Below are 18,406 nucleotides of genomic sequence, written 5' to 3'. Positions count from 1 at the left end.
CTACAGGGTTTATTTTGTTGACCTACTCAAATGACACCCCAACATCATTCCACGCCTGGGCTCCTCAAGGTCGCAGAGATGCCCGTGGGCGGGCGAAAACGGAAAGCAGCAGGCTGTCAAGGGAAAGACGTTGCCCGTTTCTACTGAGACAGAGAAAGAAACACCCAGAATAGGAAAAGAAATATGACTTGCATATCAGAAAAATACTCGCCTAGACATGGCGTCTTATTCCACAGATTAGTAACGACCTCATCCTGAACATGAATGTATAGCTCCTGGAAACGGTGTGTATTATAATCTAGCACTGAGGTCCTTCTTCTGTGAGACTACCCTAACATGGGCAGGAGAACGTCAGCGGTGACGTCCTCTGGTCACTGTGGCCACGGCGGCGCAAAGAAGAGGAGGAGAGAAAAGGCAGGAAGCGCCCCTGGAGAGCCGCCTGGCTCAGTTCAGACCCTGGAGACGTGAATAATCCTCCTGTTTCACAGCAACGCTCCCATCAGTTATCCTCTGAAATCACAGCTCTTCTCTCCCAGAGATCTCGGAGTTCTTTCCTGGTATCAATTTGTCAATAGCCCCGCGCCTCTGACCCTACGGGGCCCCGAGGAATCTATTCCGGCGCTGATTCTGCGGAAGCCTTTCCTAAGCCCTGTGACAACTCGGCCAAAGGGGTGTCAATAATGACTGCAATGCTCTTTTTTTTAAAACAATCTCATCCTTTTTTAAAAGGTTTTATTGTTTATTTTTAGAGAGGGAGGGGAGGGAGAAAGAGAGAGAGAGAAACATCAATGTGTGGTTGCTGGAGGTCATGGCCTGCAACCCAGGCATGTGCCCTGACTGGGAATCGAACCTGGGACACTTTGGTTCCCAGCCTGTGCTCAATCCACTGAGCTACACCAGCCAGGGCACGACTACAATGTTCTTAACTATCAGAAAGCATATACATGAGAAGAGAAAAGTACAGCTTTGGGGAAACCTGGAAAATGCAGGATGATGTCTTTGTGTTCTTCTTAAAGCGACTCAAGCTTTCATTCAGAGATTAAATTAATCCATGTTATCCACGTAGTGCCTGCTATACTCAATAGAACTTCATTCATATAAGATGACAAAAATGTGATAATCCAATACCTACCATGTACTGGTTATTGCAAGTGAGAGTGACGTCACCTTCTCGAGTCTCTGCTTCCTCATGGAGAAAGTGGCGCTTTTCCACCTGATGCAGCAGGACTGATGGGACTCGAAGTGGGCGAAACCGCTTTTAAGTGATTTTTTATACAGACGTAAATTATTACTCTAGTAAATCTGGGACTTGAACTGTAGATACTTCAGGAACATGGATGATAATGAATTACATATAGTTACGTATCCCAGCTATTTAATGCGCTGGGTAGAGCGTCACCCCAGTGCTCTGCCTTCCGTGGACCGAGTGTCTTAGGAAGAAGTTCCTCTCAGAGATGATGCATAAATCCAGGCCAGTCTAGGAGCGGCCGCGGGCTCGTGGGGTTGTGAAGATTTGTCCTGGAGAACACTGCAGCGCAAATAAAATAAAAAGGCATTTAAGCCGTTCTGTAAATGTTTCTCGCCGGAAAAGAACGGCCAGACCAATAGCCCAGGGTGCCAGTAAAAATGTCACGCATTCTTGAGTCAGTATTCTGGGAGAAGAGGGGAAAACCGAGGTCTGGACGAGGATCACGGCGGACCCCTCTGACTACTCCAGCTCACGGACATAGCTCAGGTTCAGTGGCCTGTAATCCAATTCCATGTCCTTTGCAACCTTCCTGGCTCTTGTCGTCTCTGACCATTAACGGCAGTGGCGGTGACTTCGATATTCATTCATCCCTCGTTGTGAGTTGCTGTAAACCTCAATTACTGGTAGGTAACTCTCACCTCTCCAGCAAAACTCTCAGTGGGCAAAGGCCTGGCTCAAACCAAGGGCCTGGTAAATACAGAGTGACTTCTTCTTCTATTTGTTTCACAGGTGTCAAAGTTAATCATTTCAGCTAATCTTCACAAAAAAAAAAACCATGCAAAAGAAACTGGAACACTGAAGATCTGAAATAGGTAGTGTGCCCAAAACTATCTGGTTGGGACTCGATAAACCTGTGTCGCATTGAGTCTCTGTGCCATCTGTTCAGTACCTACGACTTGTGACCACGTAGCCTGCGCATGTGTGGGTGGTAGGAGTTACAGTGCCTTCACAGAGCACACCCCTCATTGCTGCAGAACCCGGCCTCGTGTAAGGGGCCTTCAGCCACAGGGCCGTGTGTAAGGGTCGCCGGAGCAGGGAGCGGAAGGGCCTGCCCCGGATGAGGCACGACATTAAGGCAGAACACAGGGACGGCGGAGCAGGGCCCCCATTAGCCCACGCGTGGCAGCATCGCAACAGTCACAATGCTCAGCCAGACCCGCCCAAGGAAGCCACTTTAAAGGGAAAAGCTCAAGACAAGGCTTTGCTCATTCCCGAGGCCGGGACGCCCTTGTCTTTACTCTCCCATCTCAGAGCAGCCCGCGCTTCCCCCAGGCTCAGCTCACAGGCCGGCCCCGGGGGACGCGACCCCTGACCCTCTGGGTCTGCAGTGAGTCGCCTGCCTCTGGGCTGCCGTCGCGCTTCCTGTGGAGCGCTGGCGGCACGTTTATTTTCCTCTTCTTGGAAGACAGTCTCCTTTACAAACCTTCTAGAAGGCAGGGGCCGGCCTGTCATCTTTTTTCACATCACGCCCCCAGCACGGGGCTCCGCAGAGCCAGGGGGTAAAGAAACACTCTCGGAGGGACCACCGAGAAGTTAGAGAACGAGCTACTCCCGGGAAACACCCCCAGGGGGCGCCCGCTGCCAGCCGCTGCCCAAGGTTACTCTGATGGCGCAAGTGAGGACGGAGACAGTGCGAAGAGGAACCCGGGGCGCAGAAAAGGTCAGTGAGGGACAAAGAGAGGAGCAAGGGTGGAGAGAGCGGAGATGCAGGAAAGCAGCCCGCTGGAAAGACCTTCCAGTCCACGGTCATTGCCGAGGGCCCTGAACTGACTGCTGAGGACGCCACAGAGACCCAGGCCTGTCCCTGTGGCCCCGGAGCTCCTCACCCGGCGGGGGAGGCAGATGAGTGACTGGTCACTACCCGTGAGGTGCCGAGTGTGTCGTGAGGACAGCCCTCCACTATCATGGGGCAGCTGCACGTCTAAGGAGTCTTGCTTTTCCCTTTAAAAGCTGGGGGACATGTATACAATGGAGTATTACTCAGCCATAACAAGGCAGTGACATCTTGCCCTTTGCAACAGCATAGATGGACCTAGAGGGCATTACGCCAAGTGAAGCAAGCCAGACAGAGAAAGACACACACACACTGTGTGGTCTTACTTGTAGGTGGAATCTAAAGACCAAAACGGAAGAGCACACACACGGAACAGAAACAGCCTCATAGATACAAAGAACACATCGACAGCTTCCATGGGGGGGATTGGGGGGCTGGGGGGCTGGCTGGAAAAAGCAAGGGGGTCAGAGGTGCAGACTGGCAGATACAAAGCAGTCACCGGGACGAAAAGCACGGCAAGGGAAATACAGTCAGCAATACTGTAACAACTGCGTGTGGTGCCAGGCGGGGCTGGAGATCCTGGGGAGATCACCGTGTCAAGTGTATGATTGCCTAACCACCATGCTGTACACTTAAAATGAATACAAAATTATAATTGAAAAATAAAATTTGAAAAAATCATTTCAGTGAGGAAAAGGGGTTAGGGGCTCGATTTTTCAGTCTTGTGATAATGAAGTTACTGGGCTGGGAGAGTTTTAATAATAAGGTCAGGGGCCTGCCCGCTCTACGGGCGTATAAATAACCCATAACATCATCGGGCAGGCCTAACATCTGACAGCACCCAGACTCTCCTTGAGAAGAGTGGTCTCCACTGTCCTCTCCCCACCAGCATACGGTTACACATTCTCATCGAGAGTTCAAGGTCTTCGTTGCAGGATTCACCACAGTGGTAATTGCTGATATACTGGCTTCACATGTTGCTTTCTGCTTTGATGGTGAACTCTGCCAGGCTCAACAATGTATCTGTCTTGCTCGTCTTTGCATCTCTAGCTCTGTACCTTGCACATAGTAGGTGCTCAAGAAGTAGTTGCTAAATTAACTGGCAGACATTTGTGGGTTTTCTTATCCGATACCATGAAAATAAAGTTTCTGTATGGCCTGTAAGAGTTCCTCCACCCCCCGCCAACTCCCTGTGTGGCCTCACTCTAGAATGCACTATGAGTCCTGCACAGGATCAGGTCGCAACAATGGAAGTCTGCAAAAGAGGACCAGCAGGCACGGGAGGGCAGGTGTTCCCATCATGAAGAGATCAAGCCAAGCGGTAGGTGGGGACTGAGCTCCAACCCACTGTCTCCTCCCCAAGCTATGATGCAAAACTACACTGCTTAGAAGGAAACAGAACCTCTTCTGAATTCTACAGTGGCCTTGAGAATGTAATTTGGTCTTTGCTTTCACTGAGCACACTGCATACAAATATCACGTGAACTACACAATGCAATGGGCCCTGGCTGGTGTGGCTCCGTGGATGGAGTGCCGGCCTGTGAACCAAAGGGTCGCCTGTTTGATTCCCAGTCAGGGCACATGCCTGGGTTTCAGGCCAGGTCCCCAGTAGGGGGCGCTCAAGAGGCAACCACACGTTGATGTTTCTCTCCCTCTCTCACTCTCTTCCTCTCTAAAATTACATAAGTAAAATCTTTAAAAGAAAACAAAACAGTGCAATGGGAGCAAGTAAGAATCGTGGATCGAAGGGCTCGCCTGCAATGCGCCGGTGCTTTTGAGGAAGGGGACAGCACAGCAGCCAGGAAAGACCGATGGAGGACCCAACATTTCTGTTTCCTCCACTTGAATTTCTCTTTCACTCCTAAGCCTCCCCGAGCGCCAAGACACAAAGCCCACAACGATACTTGATGAATACACTGAGCTTTTGTTTAGTTTCGTAGAGTTATGTATTTGGTTAAGACTTCTTTTGCAGCCGTGACGCTGCTGCCAGGCACGGCCAGGGCACTTGTGAAAACACCAACCCGTCATCCTCTCGGTGCAAACGCCACTACATCCACGAGTGATGCTTTCCATGGTGTTCCTCAGGACGCATTTCATTCCCTTTCCAACCACAGCTATGAAACCATCTCGATTTTTAAACGCCTGACGTGGAGCCAGGGCCCAGAAGCAGTGAGTTATCAGATGCTGTCCGTCACGCCGGGGAAGGCCGGGCAGCCCACAGAAAGGGAAGCAGAATGACTTCCTTTTCTTAGCGACACAGATGACGATCGCAGGGGTAGAGGTGACTGGTGTATCCTGCATGCGGGCCACGCACCAGACACTGTGCTAGGCCTGTCGCTACCTTATCCTGACTGGGAGCAAAGAAATGAAATAACTTAAGTTGCAACATGAACCTTCCACTTTGTTGGAATCCAAACAAAATATCCTTAAAGGTGTGCCCTTTTCCAAGCGAGATAAATCCACTTCTGAACATCCAAGACCCAGGGATCCAGGAAACTCTTTCTAGAAGGGGCAACTGATTGGCCCTTTCTTAGGAGGGTATAAACAGGCATACACCTTATTGTCGCTGCTCCTAAAACAGCCCCAGTTTGCCCCAAACAAGCAAATGTACAAAATGTGCACTGACCCACCTCCGCTGTCGGTCTAAATGGACAGTTCCCGGCTGTGGTTTTCCTGGGAAATGGGACTCTTCCCTCGCTGCCCAAATTTATTCCAGTTACATATCACCCTCGGGTTCCCGGGGAGGAGACACGTCATTCTGGTGATGGATGGGCCAGTAGTTCTCTATCATCTTGCAAAGTAAGCAAGGAGACTCCCAGTTTATAAGCCTCTCTGGCTGTTGTTAGAGTCCGGTAATGAAGACAGTGATTTTGGGGGAAAAGTGACACACAGCTAAATGCTGGGAATAACGTTTGGAGCCGTGAATTTTGTGTACGTCATGCAGGTCAGAGCATACCTTCCCATTCAGGGGGCCCGATGCAAGATGCCACTCTTCAAATCGGTCGCCCTTCATCCAGAGATCGAGTCCAAGAGGTTTGCTTATGGTTTAGCAGGGCATTTATTTCGCCAAATTTCACATTTCTTCTGTCGATTCGTCGTTATGAATTTGTACTGGTGAAGCTCAGGCACCTTCCCAGTGAAGGTAATTGTTTGTTGAAATAATTAAAACTAAGCCGAGTGATTAAGATTCCTGGCACAGAGAATTTTTATCAAAAATCTTTAGTTACTTATGGCCTGGGTTGAGAGCACACACTCTCACTCTGCGTGTGTCCTGGTAGCTAAGGCAGTAGGAGAAACACGATTCCTTAAGTATTTTCATCACTTTCAGGAGGAAGCATATCAGTAACTAAGACAAAACGAAACAGAGAGAGGAGAACCCTCCTCACCCGTCGCCCGTCAGCAGGAACGTGAGATGGCACAGCTGCACTTGTGTTCACGCTAGCACCTGCCGGGTGGGCTTCTGGGTGCGGACAGAACAAATAAACCTCTTGCTCACATGCTCCCAGATACAGGATGTTTGCTTGTAGAGCGGCTGGTAAAGGCAAAAACTTCAAAAAAAAAAACCCCAAAATTCACTTCCTAAATTCTCACTAATAAGGAATATACTTATACAATAAAATATATATGTAATTTTAATATGAATAACTAGATCATATAGGTCAAAGCAAAAATAACATTAAATGAAAAGCAAGTTATAGAATAGTTTTCCAAGATGATAATAAAAAATAAAAAGTCAAGCCCTGACTTGCGTGGCTCAGTGGTGCGGGCTGGGTGTCATCCTGCAGACCGAAAGGTCGCTGGTTCGATTCCCGGTCAGGCTCTGGGCCTGGGTTGTGAGCCAGCTCCCTCGTAGGGGCACCTGCGAGGGGCAACTGATCAATGTTTCTTTCACACATCGGTGTTTCTCTCCCTCTCTTTCTCTCTCTCTTCCACTTTTTCTAAAAATAAATAAAATCTTTAAAAAAAACAAGTCAAAATGACACGAGTATGTTATTTTTTAACCTATAAGCTTCGTATAAAATACACAAACAGGGACTGGAAGGGAATAAACCAAATTTCTCAGACTTGTTCCCTCTGGGAGAGGGAGGCGAGGAATGGATCAGGGGATGGAGGCAAAGATGCTTCAGTCCTAACAGAAATGATGTCACATTATTACTGTTCATCCAAGTGGGGCTTGTACATGTATTTATTATATGATTTATGTGCCTTTTAATTCTTTAGTTGAAAAAATTAAATTTTTATGATTTGTGCAAGATTAAGGACCTCCAACGCAGCCTATGTATCCCAAAGACCACGTACGTATCAGAGTGATTGTCTTTGATATGAAAGTTATAATCAGATGAACATATCTTTATTTTAACAGTTCATTCACCGTTCAACAAATATTTAGTGAGCTCTACTCTGAGCAGACACAAGACAAAATCCCTGCCCTTTGGAGCTTTCATTGTAGAGGGGGGGAAGAGCTACAAAGACATGAGCCATGTGCAATATAATAAATATCAGCAGTTGTAACTGATCTCCAGTGAGGTATAACCACTGACAACTTCCTGATTGTCCGTGTTGGTGCCATTTCACTTGGTGGATGATTCAAACATCATCCTTGTAGTCAGTTCACTGAAGAACAATGAAGCAGGCTCAGGGGTGGATAACAAGGTGAAGGAGATGTTATTTTAGACAGTGTCCCCTTGAGAAGATGGGACCTTTGGAGATGGGTTTTTAAACAGAGACCTACATACAAGGTAGAAGCAAGCTATGAGAAGATGCCGAGAATGCAAGTCCCAACCACAAGTCAGGAATCAGCTTAGTTTTAGGCAGCACCGCAAGAAGTAGCCGGTAGATGTGAACACGGTGGGAGAGGTCAGAGTGAGGTCAGAGAAGTGCACAGGGGGCCGACCCCACGGGGCCTTCCGGGCAGTAGTAAGGTCTGGACATCGTTCTCAATGGGACCCCAAGTTACGGGAGGAAACTGAATAAAGAAAGGACCTGACTCCCCCAGATTCTTTAAATGGTACACGTATCTAGCCCATAATTATATGATATAATTATGATATAGTACTATAAACCATATATGCATTTGATAACAGAGCAGGACTGGGAGGCAGGGAAGGAAGCAGGGGGAATCACAGAGTCCGGCCTAGAGACGAAGCTGGCCGGGAACCGGCTGTTCACAGTGAGGACAATGAGAAGCAGCCAGATTCCAAATATCTTTGGAAAGTTGAGCGAACAGGACGTGTTGATGTGTGTTGTGCGGGCCATAGAAGAGTTAGGGAGAATTCCTAGATTTTTCATCTTGAGCAACTAGGTCAATAGAAGCCAATGTTTGTAAAAATGGAGAAGACTAAAGACAGATTCGAGACAGAGAAACCAAGAGTTTTCAAATAAACATGTTCGGTTGAAAATGCCCACTAAGCATCCCAGGGGAGACGGTAGGGGGGCATTAGGATTAACGGTTGTTATTGATATTGTAAAAATTAAACATCAAAAGGACCCTGCTAATTACTTTCTTCAACACCTCATCCACGGGAACAGATTTTTTTTTTTTTTAACTAGCCAACACTTGCTGACTACTCCTTCTGGCTCGCAACGGTGAACACAATACGCATTCCGGTCTCTGTGGTTTCTCACAGCCATTTCCATTCACACGAGCTCGTTCTCGGAAGAGAAAGCAGGGGTGGGAACAAGCGCCGCTGATTGGCCCGCCTGGCCCTGAATGGAGCACTCATCACACAATGTGCTTTCCCACATTCCCTGCACTCTGTTTACAGAATCCAATTTTCTGAAGTTACTGCAGATAAAAGGCTTTTTAAATAACAAAATCACAGTATTGTAGCTCATTGTCCCCAACTGTAAATGTGATTTTTTAAAAGAAGGTTTTTGCAACAGTTTTATCCCACATACGACAAATCAAATTAGGGGAGATTTCACTGCAGCGTTTGAGAGGAGGACCCACCATCGGACAGTCTATATCCTGTTCCCCCCGCCCCCAGTTAGGTGGAAGAGTTTATTTAATCTCGTGCCTCAGTGCCTTCACCCATTCGTTAAATAAGGACAGTGATAGGATTGAGGATTGGGTCAACCAACAAAACATTTAGTACAGTGCGGGCCACCATGTAAAGCGCTTGCTAAATATCAGCTACAAATATCCTTTGTAGAAACACAACCCGCGTTCAATGCAACAGGCAGGCAGTGAGGTCTGCATCAGGCCGAGTGCTGATGAAGCAGCGACCCCCGTGACCGGGGAGCGGGGGCTTGTTCTGAGTCACAGCACAGAGCACCGATGAGTGTATGTCCCAGCCCCGCAGGGAGGGTGCGTCTGTCTGCACTGGGGAAGCCCACACGAGTGCTCCAGGTGCTGCAACCAGCCCAGGCGACACCTGGCCACCAGCTCAGTCCCTAGGTCACGCACAGCCTTCTGCTGCAGCTCGTGCTCACCACGCGCTGGGCTCTCCCCTCCCTTGGACACTTGCTGGGAAGTGCATGTGACTTCCTCACGTTACCACGTCCAAGAAGGAGAGGGAGCGCTAGGAAGAGACACAGTCACAGGTGCGGGTGAAAACTCCCTGTCCGGACCTCGCCGGATGACAGTGTTGGCGGCTGGACCTGCGCACGGATGTCCAGACCTGGAACGACAGGGCCGTTTCTTGGCCCTGCAGACACATCCAACCCAAATCTCCACTCCACAGTTTAGAAGCCAGTTTCAACATGGGTCAGAGAGCGAAAAGCAATTCTGGTTTCTGCCTCCTCAACTCACATCTTTGATTTTCATGGAACCGACACTGTGGATCTATCTGTTTCCCAGAAAGAGGAGAAGAAACACCCTGGCCACAACCCCAGTGAGTTCTGTCCCGATGTCCTGCCTGAGAGACAACTCTCATCACTGCCCCCTCTGGCAAGGAACGGAACTCCGGGATCTACAGAATGGCACCTGAAGATGAGTCTGCCCACGGGTCTGGCGCATTAGAACCCACGGTGGCAGGCTTCACCGCAGCTGCTTTAGACAGAGATGACAGTTCTAAGGGAAAAGGGACACCTTGCTTAGGGCAAATGACAGCTTCTCAGCGCTCATCTGTGCGGGACAAAAGATGCGAGGAGCACTCAGCGGCCCCTCCTGGCCCCGAGGTCTGGGCTCCCCACCAGCAAAGTCCAGGGCGAGAACACGGAAAATGTCCACAGAACAAAGAGTGAGGAGGACTCTCTGAAACAAGGGCTCTTTTCCTGGGAGAAAGGACGTTCCTATTTTTGAACTCAATAAGCTACAATAAATGCCATCTGTGTAAAGGCTCAAATCTGAAATTAAAAATATAGTATATGTACATATTTACATAATGGGCTTCAACAGAAAAGTTAGAAAGAGGGCCAAAAGAACATTAAAAATTAAACTTTTCAATAGGCGAATAAACACATCTTAAAAATAAGATGTCATTTTCACCTTCTGGTATGTCCCTACATCCACGCCAAATTTTAAAAATGATTGCCTCCCCAGAAAAGGTAGTGGGGATAAGGATAATTGTATTATCTTTTTTGGTAAACTACTTATTTTAATGTGTTGGCTATGGCCCTATACCAGAGGAGACTTCTAGAATGCAATGCCTAGGGTTGATAAGGATCTAGTGACTGGAAGATTTCCACGAAATGTGGGGGGGGAACATGACTTGATAACCATCTTTCTGGAGGACAACTTGACCCTGATCGGAGCCCAAATGTGGACACAAACAAATAACCTGAATGTCTATAAACAGAAGATTGAGTCAAGAACTATCCGTATCGTGGAATACGACATACCACTGCATCTCAAAACCATGATGTTGCATTAACAAAGGAGGTTACACAATGATGTACACAGTATTTTCTCCTTTATGCGAGTTTCAAAAACCATGCTGCGTCCCACTTGCGGATAGCGATCAACATATTATTTTCCATCATTTGCTAAAAAAGAGAAACACACATCACAGGGCGTAGGCCATAGGAAGGGTAAGTACTGTTTTGTGACTCTCCTGCTTCGGTTGAGTGTGTGGGTATGCGTGTTTACTGAGTTCCCGTATAAAGTGCATTTCTCGGCGTGGATCAATTTAAAGCAAGTTTCAAAGCTGCAGGTATAGTTTACAAGGTGTAATCTGCTTGTCTTCAGCTTGCTGCTCCCCAAGAGCTGCTCCCGACGTTGCACTGTAGAAGCTGCCTCTCTTCCGCCCCCCCCGAACCTCTCTCGGGTCCAGGCAGAAGGCAGCAGGGCCCAGAGAGAGGGGCCGGACTCGCACGTGCTGACTCCAGACCAGCGTCTCCTTCCCCACGTTGACCCCGCTCAGCGTGGACTCCACGCTTGAGAAGGCAGGGACACAGCCCTGCCCGAGAGCCCCAGCTAAATACAGGGCGAGGAGCTCAGCGCGCCCCGGTGTGAGCGTTTAATGCGGGAGGTCTGGCATACAGAAGAAGGGTGCGTTTCCTAAAGAAGACTGTAACAGACTGAAACAATGGGAATAACATCGCGTCATCGGAGTGGGAGGGTAACTAAATGAAAGACGGTTTATCCACCGAAGACACGGATAGCTTTCAAAACCATGTTTTCTAATATACAATGATACAACTAAATACTAAAAGGAATGCTAAAGGAAAAGATGAAAAACTGTATCTGATAGGATTTCAATTCTATAAAACAATATATGGTGCAGTCCGGGAGAGAGGTTTGCAAGAAATAGCGGCGAAATGATTTTGGTGTTGCGCATGAGGCTCTTCTATCTTTTCCAAATTTTCTATTTGGATAAATATTTTGGAAACTAAGTTTATTGGGGTGATACTGATTAACAAGATTGTGTAGGTTTCAGGTACACAACTCTGTGGTCCCTCATCTGTACAGACCCTCTGTCACCATATACTGGACCCCTTTACCCTTTACTGTGCCCTTCCCTCTGCTGGCCGCCACACTGCTTTCTGTGTCTCTGAGCTTTTATTTGTCTGCTTGTTTGTTGCTTTCAGTTTTATATCCCACACATGAGTGAAATCATATGGTTCTTGACTTTATCTGTTTCGCTTAGCATGATATCCTTAAGATCCATCCATGCTGTCACAAATGGATAAATGTTTTTAAAGGATTCAGTTAGAAATGGGGAGAAAATCCCCTGTATATACACCCAGCATCGGAGCTCAGCCTACCTGTCTTTGGAGAGAACAGCATCGCAAACCGCCCAGGTGCAACAGCTAGACTTTTCTAGATGACCCCAGTTTTACAGAGGTAAAAACAAACCTCAGATTCCTGGTCACAGTTCTCACGGAGGAAAACACATTCTGGAAAACCAATGCTGCCTTCAATCCACTGATCAATGAGAACCATGTTACTATTTACTTGTTGCCTGGAAGGACGCTAAGTGCTCTGAGGCAGAAAAGCAACATCGGGTTTAGTCTCTGTCGAGTTCTCTGCATCAGAGAACAACATAGCGATATATCTCGGAAACACAATGCCGAAATAAAAACAGGCAGTGGCACAGTAAGGTGTACAGCAGGCTTTGTCACAGACGCTCTCAAAGAGGAGTGCTCTCGTTGGAGAGTCAGGGCCTAGGAAACAACGAGTGCGAGCTCATGAGATGTGCCGAGGGGCTAAGTGGTGGGATGTAGTACAGTACGTAGAGCACACAGGTACCGCAATGCAATGCCTGTGTGTGTGTGGATATATATATACACACACTCAATGGTGTTTGCGTATATACATGCATACATACATACATATGCCTTGTTATACTACATATTTATATGTGCATCGAGAAAGAGAAGAGTTCAAAGGCCAGGAGAATAAGAGCTGAAATTGGCAGGAAGTGTAGAGAGGAATCACCTTGACCTAGACCTTGAAGGGTGGGTGCACTGGGATAGTGGAGAACGGCCCAGTACGCTGAGTGAGAGGAATGAATGTCCCGTGCTTGCCCAGGTCAACACGTGAGATGAGGGGATGGTCCTGGTCCCCAGAGCCGGCCTCAGGCCCGTAGCAGAGCAGAGCAAGCCCCTGCCTCTGAAAAGAGAATCTGCCCAAGAGACCCCGAAAGCGTCCAGACATGATGGTGGTGTTAGGATACGTCTTCTCGCACTTCCCGAGTGGTATTCCTCTAGGCTGACCGCGGGCAAGGCTACCTGGGGGGCACTGGAGGAGGTAGGGGGAAGGGGACTACTACAGGGCAGTCATGATTCCCAAGTCTCATGTTTCACCTTGAAGCATCTTGCGTGTGTGCATGCGGTTGAACGCTTCCCCTAACCCCAGTGTGAAGTCGGAGTTCCAGGTAGGTGAGCCCTGGCTTACCCCCTCAGCATGCTCCAGTGCCATCTACGTTAAGAACAAAATGTATAGACACCAGTCTAACTCATCAGGTTCTGCGATTTTTTGCTCCTCTCACCCTGCCAGATACAAGAAGTCATTCTAGCATTAATCAGGCCACTACATTGTCATTTAAATGCTGCGCCCCACCCACCCCGTTCCCTTGTCTTTCTCAGACACAGGTGAACCTTAGGCGCTCGGCTACCGGAGAAGATCTTCCAGGTGGCCCTTGGACATGTAGCAAAATAATGTTGCACCTTTAAAGTCTGAGTGCTGGTCTTGTTTCTCCTCCGTTCTCCAGGGACACGCTGTTTTCTATTCATTTTGTTTAAGGCTCTCCGGGACTTCCCTTGAAGTAGGGGGACCACACGTGCCCAACTGGGGTTCTCAGCACCAGCAGCTACTGCCCGGGCTCTGTGCCCTGTTGGTTCACTCTGCTCGTGGCTGTCCGGGATGATGTGCGTGACGCACGAGCCCGGCAGAGAGAGACGAGGAGACCAGTGCACACGGTGCACACTGTTTGGGAGCAAGGTGGGGCACGGGACGGTTTTAGGTTTTGTTAGCACAGCCAAACGATCTTTATCAGCCCCTCCCAAGGCCCTCCCCAGAAACCACGCACTGCTTCGCCAGCGAGCTTCATGCCCAATGCAGAGGTTCCCATCTAGTCAGATCCCCAGCCTTGAGTCCCCCGGACACGCCCCCGTCCCGATGGACGGTCGTGGGAGGTGAGGCTGAACACACAGGATTTAGGATCGGGTAGCAGGCTTTAGGCTTGACACAGTAGATCCTTAAGGAGCTATGGTAGGCTCCTCGACAAGGAAATACTCAATATGGGGATCTATCAGAAAGATTGATCTCCATGGAACTTAACTCACTGCAAACATGAATTAAACTTTTCCAAGAAATAAGTCAAAATAATGAACTAATAGCAACGAAGTGTTAATAATGAAGGAACTGAAGGTTTTTAAAAATTCCATTCTGGCATAATTAAGGGATAAATCAGTTCAAATGAAATATGTCACTGTTATTAAAACTTCATTTATTGAATTATGTTCCATGTGAACAGAGTGTATTTTTTAAGATTATTCGATTATTATATAAGTCAATGTCATTTCCCGTTTTGGGCAAATTGATATTAATGCCTTGTCGTTGAAAACGCAACTGAGTTTATCAAATTAACTTCCCAGAGGCCACCTGATAGCCACCAGATGGCCTTCCGGAGCCGAGGTCAAATCAGAAATGCGAGCTACGACCGCCCCGAGACCACACATGCGCACTCGTTCAGCCCATTGGGGGCCTTTTCCATCAGGAGGTACAAAGTCTTTCCACTCCCTCCACACACTCCATCGGAACGTAATGACTTATGCTCTACCCACAGTGCTCACAATAATTAAAGTTTTTTCTTCTTCCTAATAGGAGCCTATCTGAAAATAGCACAATATCAAACGATCGTTAACAGACCTGCCATGGCGCTTGAATAAACACCCAACGAGGGTTGTGGGCGCCCATTAGTACCTTGCCCCAAGAAAATCCATTTCCATTTCCAATTCTGACATTTTATTTAGAAAAATCACACACCTTCTTTTCATTATTTCAGTACACATAATGAGGGGATTGCTAACTGCCCCTCAGAGCACTTTATTTTCTCCACGTTTTTGGTAATATGAGCCTACTTGTAATTAAAGGCATGCTACATTAATGATGCCTACGGTCTCCAAGGGGAACAGTTAATGTCCACCTCATAATATTATGCCAAAATTACACGCACAGAAGACTTTTTAATAACCTTTGTTTCCTAATTTAGTTTTGATTGGCTCTGAAGCCCACAGCCGCACTCGAGGGCTCACATTTCTGCCGCCATCAGCACTTCTGGGCCATAAATTGTACCGGCGCGCCCGACTCTGTCCGCCTGTAGGGCTTCTGTGTAACCGATCCACAAAGCCAGCTACAGGCTGCAGATAACAGCGGATAATTCGGCCGTTTCTAAGCCGCTGGGGCGTGGCGCGGCAATAGGACAGCTACGCTGGTCCACACGCAAAGAACGAGGTGGAGTGTCGTCACTCAGCAGGACGCACAGGTCTGTGTCACCCGTCACCCCGCTTGCTCTTTATGCCAACAGGACAAGTTGCAGTTGCCAGGCGGTCTGTGTCAACTGACCGGGCTGCGCTCCCTGACGCTTCTGTGTGGCTCCAGGAAGGCGACCGCCCGTCCTGACGTGGAAACACAGTCCGAGACAGAGGGCTCGGCCCTCTCCTGCCCGTCGGGGTCCTCCCGCTGAGCAAACACAGAGCTGGTTTTTAGCCATGCACAGCTTCAAAGAAATACGTTAAATTAAAAACAAATGGATGACCTCAATACACACAATTCATTCACAGAGATGTATATATGTCTACATCTCTCTCTATACTCCCCTACTCTACTGTCCTGAGTAGAAATGGCAGAATTCTCCCATGAAACTCCTGTTCGAAATGCTGGTCCCATGAGCAGGCAACCATTGAAGATCAGCAGACAGGAAGGAGTTATAAAGCAGGGCATTCGGGTTAACAAGCAGAGGTCTAGCCTTAGGTGTAATCACGTGGTCCTCTTCTCCTCAATGTTCCCTAGGAAGTGAACGCAGCATTCGTAGGTGGCACAGAACGGTGGAGCCCATGCAAAAAGCAGCAACCCAGACTCTCCATGCATTGCCGATGAACTTCAACTTTACATACAATCAATGAGCTATGGGAATCACGGGGTCCTTCTCTGGCCAAACGTCCCGGTGGTGCTCAGAACTGCCATCGTCACAGCTAATAAGGACGTCACCCAGCTGAGCGGCACGTGGCTGAAACTATTTTGCAGCAAACATTTGCATACAAGGGCTAAGCGGTGACGGGGCCGCTGTGGGTGGTGACGGTTCTCACGGGGGCGGTGACGGAGCTCCTACGGCGGCCACCCCGCTGTAATGGGCCACCGTGACTCTGAGAGAGCAGGGGAGAGAGCGTAAACATCCTAACACAGGTGATTTTACGGATTTGCATTAGACCGTGGGCCACGGAGCCCCTCAACGGGCCTGACGCGACAGCATCCCCCATCCCGCCGCAGCCCTCGGAACCCGCCCACGGAAGCGCTTCAAGGGAAGTCCGCACCTGCGCGGAGGACGACCGTGCTTCTAGACTGCGCGGTCGTCGACCACCGGGCCTGTCACGCGCATCCAAAGAGTCCCCAAGTCCGCACGTTCGGTCCACTGCGCCCATCAGACGCACATTCGCCCTCTCCTTGGAGAAGGCTTCACTCAACCACAGCCTCAAATCCGCTGAAGCCCCCCTACTCCGACATCCCCGGGAAAGGCAGTCCCATGGGGCTTCGCGTGAACATAAGAAGCACACAGGTGACCAGAGGGGACGAAGCTGAGAGGAATCACTTGAATGCTTCTTTCCCTTTGGGTCTCTAATGTCCCTCAGCCAGTGGGCCACTGGGGAGCAGCATGTTTAAGGCCCTTGGTCCAGGTCCCTGTGAAAGGCAGGCTGGAAACATTCTATGACGTCTCTTTGGCCACTTGTGACGGGAGGAAGGAGCGAGAGGAAGGAGCGTGCCGAGGCCGCCAAGTACACGCTGGAGCAGGACGGGTGGGGACGGTGCTGAGTGGCGTCCCCTTGCCAGAGGCCGAGGCCAGGGGCGCAGCACACTGAAGGCACCCCTTGAACACACCGCAGGGGCCTGTGCAAGCGCAACAGCCCTCTAAACAAGGGGGTTTGCTATTGTCCTTAGACGTATAAACCACTAAACAAGCCCAGAAGTGGCGTGTGGTTACAAGTGCATGAGAACCCACTCACAGAGCTGAGTGTTCTTAGCAGCGGGAAGAGTGGGCCCAGAACACATCCTCTGCTGCTGGAGTGGGAGACCCCACCACCGCTCACCTGCACAGCCATCTCCCCCCAGATCTTAGACCTGACCTGTGACGACAGGAGATCAAAGGTCTACAGAAAGCCAACCAAGGTCCTGCTCTTTCTACAGACGCCTTGCAGCTTTGCTGATGTGCTGGAACCAACTCCTGTGCTGGGAGCCTCCAGTCTCCAGAGTGCCTGCCTGCCTGCCTCCTGCCCGCCTCCCGGAGAGCCGGGCCCCCTCTGTGAAATATTCGCTCTTCCAGCATCCCTTCGTCACAGTGACACCTAATCGCCCCGTGCCTTCTCTCCCCGTGCACGGAACCGGGTTTAGACTCTCATTCAAACCAGTCCCCAAAGGCACTTCTGAAAAATGGCAGGCCCTCAGCTTTTAGGTGAAAATACTCTTTATTGCTCAAAATTGTTTCCTGTTACAAAACCTTCTCTCCAGTGCCGGGCCTAGGATGATCTTATGCTAATGTAAGTCACCAGGGACTGGGAGCAGATGCTGCTTTGATGCACAGGTTCACTCTCCTGAAAACGCCTGGGCCAGGTTCAAGATAATGAAAGTCAGGTAAGAATACTCTTAAAATCTGCCATACGGTTATATCTGTTACGTGAAAAATGGAATCGCCGCTCCTGTATCAAATGAAAACCACCTCTAACCAAATAACAGTAACAAAAACCAAAGCCAGTGACGTACAGCCAATGAACACGCCGTATGCATTACTCAGCCCATCGATTTTCACCATTTTAATCCCCGAACTCTTACACTAACGCTTCACAGGAATATTTTCAGCACTGTCCCTGGTGACCATGCAGTGTGGCACTCCAACGTGACCTTGCCACGTAGCGTTCACCCTTCCACCCAGAAAAAGACTCACGCACAGGGCCAACAGGACAGACTCTGTAACCTCGCCTATCCAAGGGGCGGTACCGCGGGGCCTCGCGGCGCACGGTTCCATTCCGCGGCGTCTCGTTCTCGTGCTGATCAGATGCCAGAGGAAGGAACTTAACTCTCGTTTATGTCGATCAGCCTCTCGTACAACCGGTTTTGTGACCCGGTGTTTCGCTTGCAGTCGCGGAACCCAGAGCCCCCATCGCACCAGGGACTGTGACTCCTCCGGATGGTGCGCGCCTCCAAGCAGAACGCAGCCAGCGCCCGCCCCCAGCGTCCCCCCTCCCCCCCCGCCCCCCCAGAGCCAGCGCCGCGCCCGGGCTGAGTC

The 18,406-nt window shown here is 49.3% G+C and overlaps 1 protein-coding gene across 4 annotated transcripts in view; it reads right to left on the bottom strand.

Annotated features, from left to right (window-relative positions):
• NTNG1 (netrin G1) overlaps window positions 1-18,406 on the bottom strand; it is a 263,877-nt gene that overhangs the window by 236,848 nt on the left and 8,623 nt on the right. The window lies entirely within an intron of this gene.

Source organism: Phyllostomus discolor, chromosome 14 (genome assembly GCF_004126475.2).
Source record: "Phyllostomus discolor isolate MPI-MPIP mPhyDis1 chromosome 14, mPhyDis1.pri.v3, whole genome shotgun sequence".
Taxonomy (NCBI): Eukaryota; Metazoa; Chordata; class Mammalia; order Chiroptera; family Phyllostomidae; genus Phyllostomus; species Phyllostomus discolor.
Note: the sequence above shows the minus strand (reverse complement) of the source record. Positions and strands in the feature narration are given on the sequence as shown.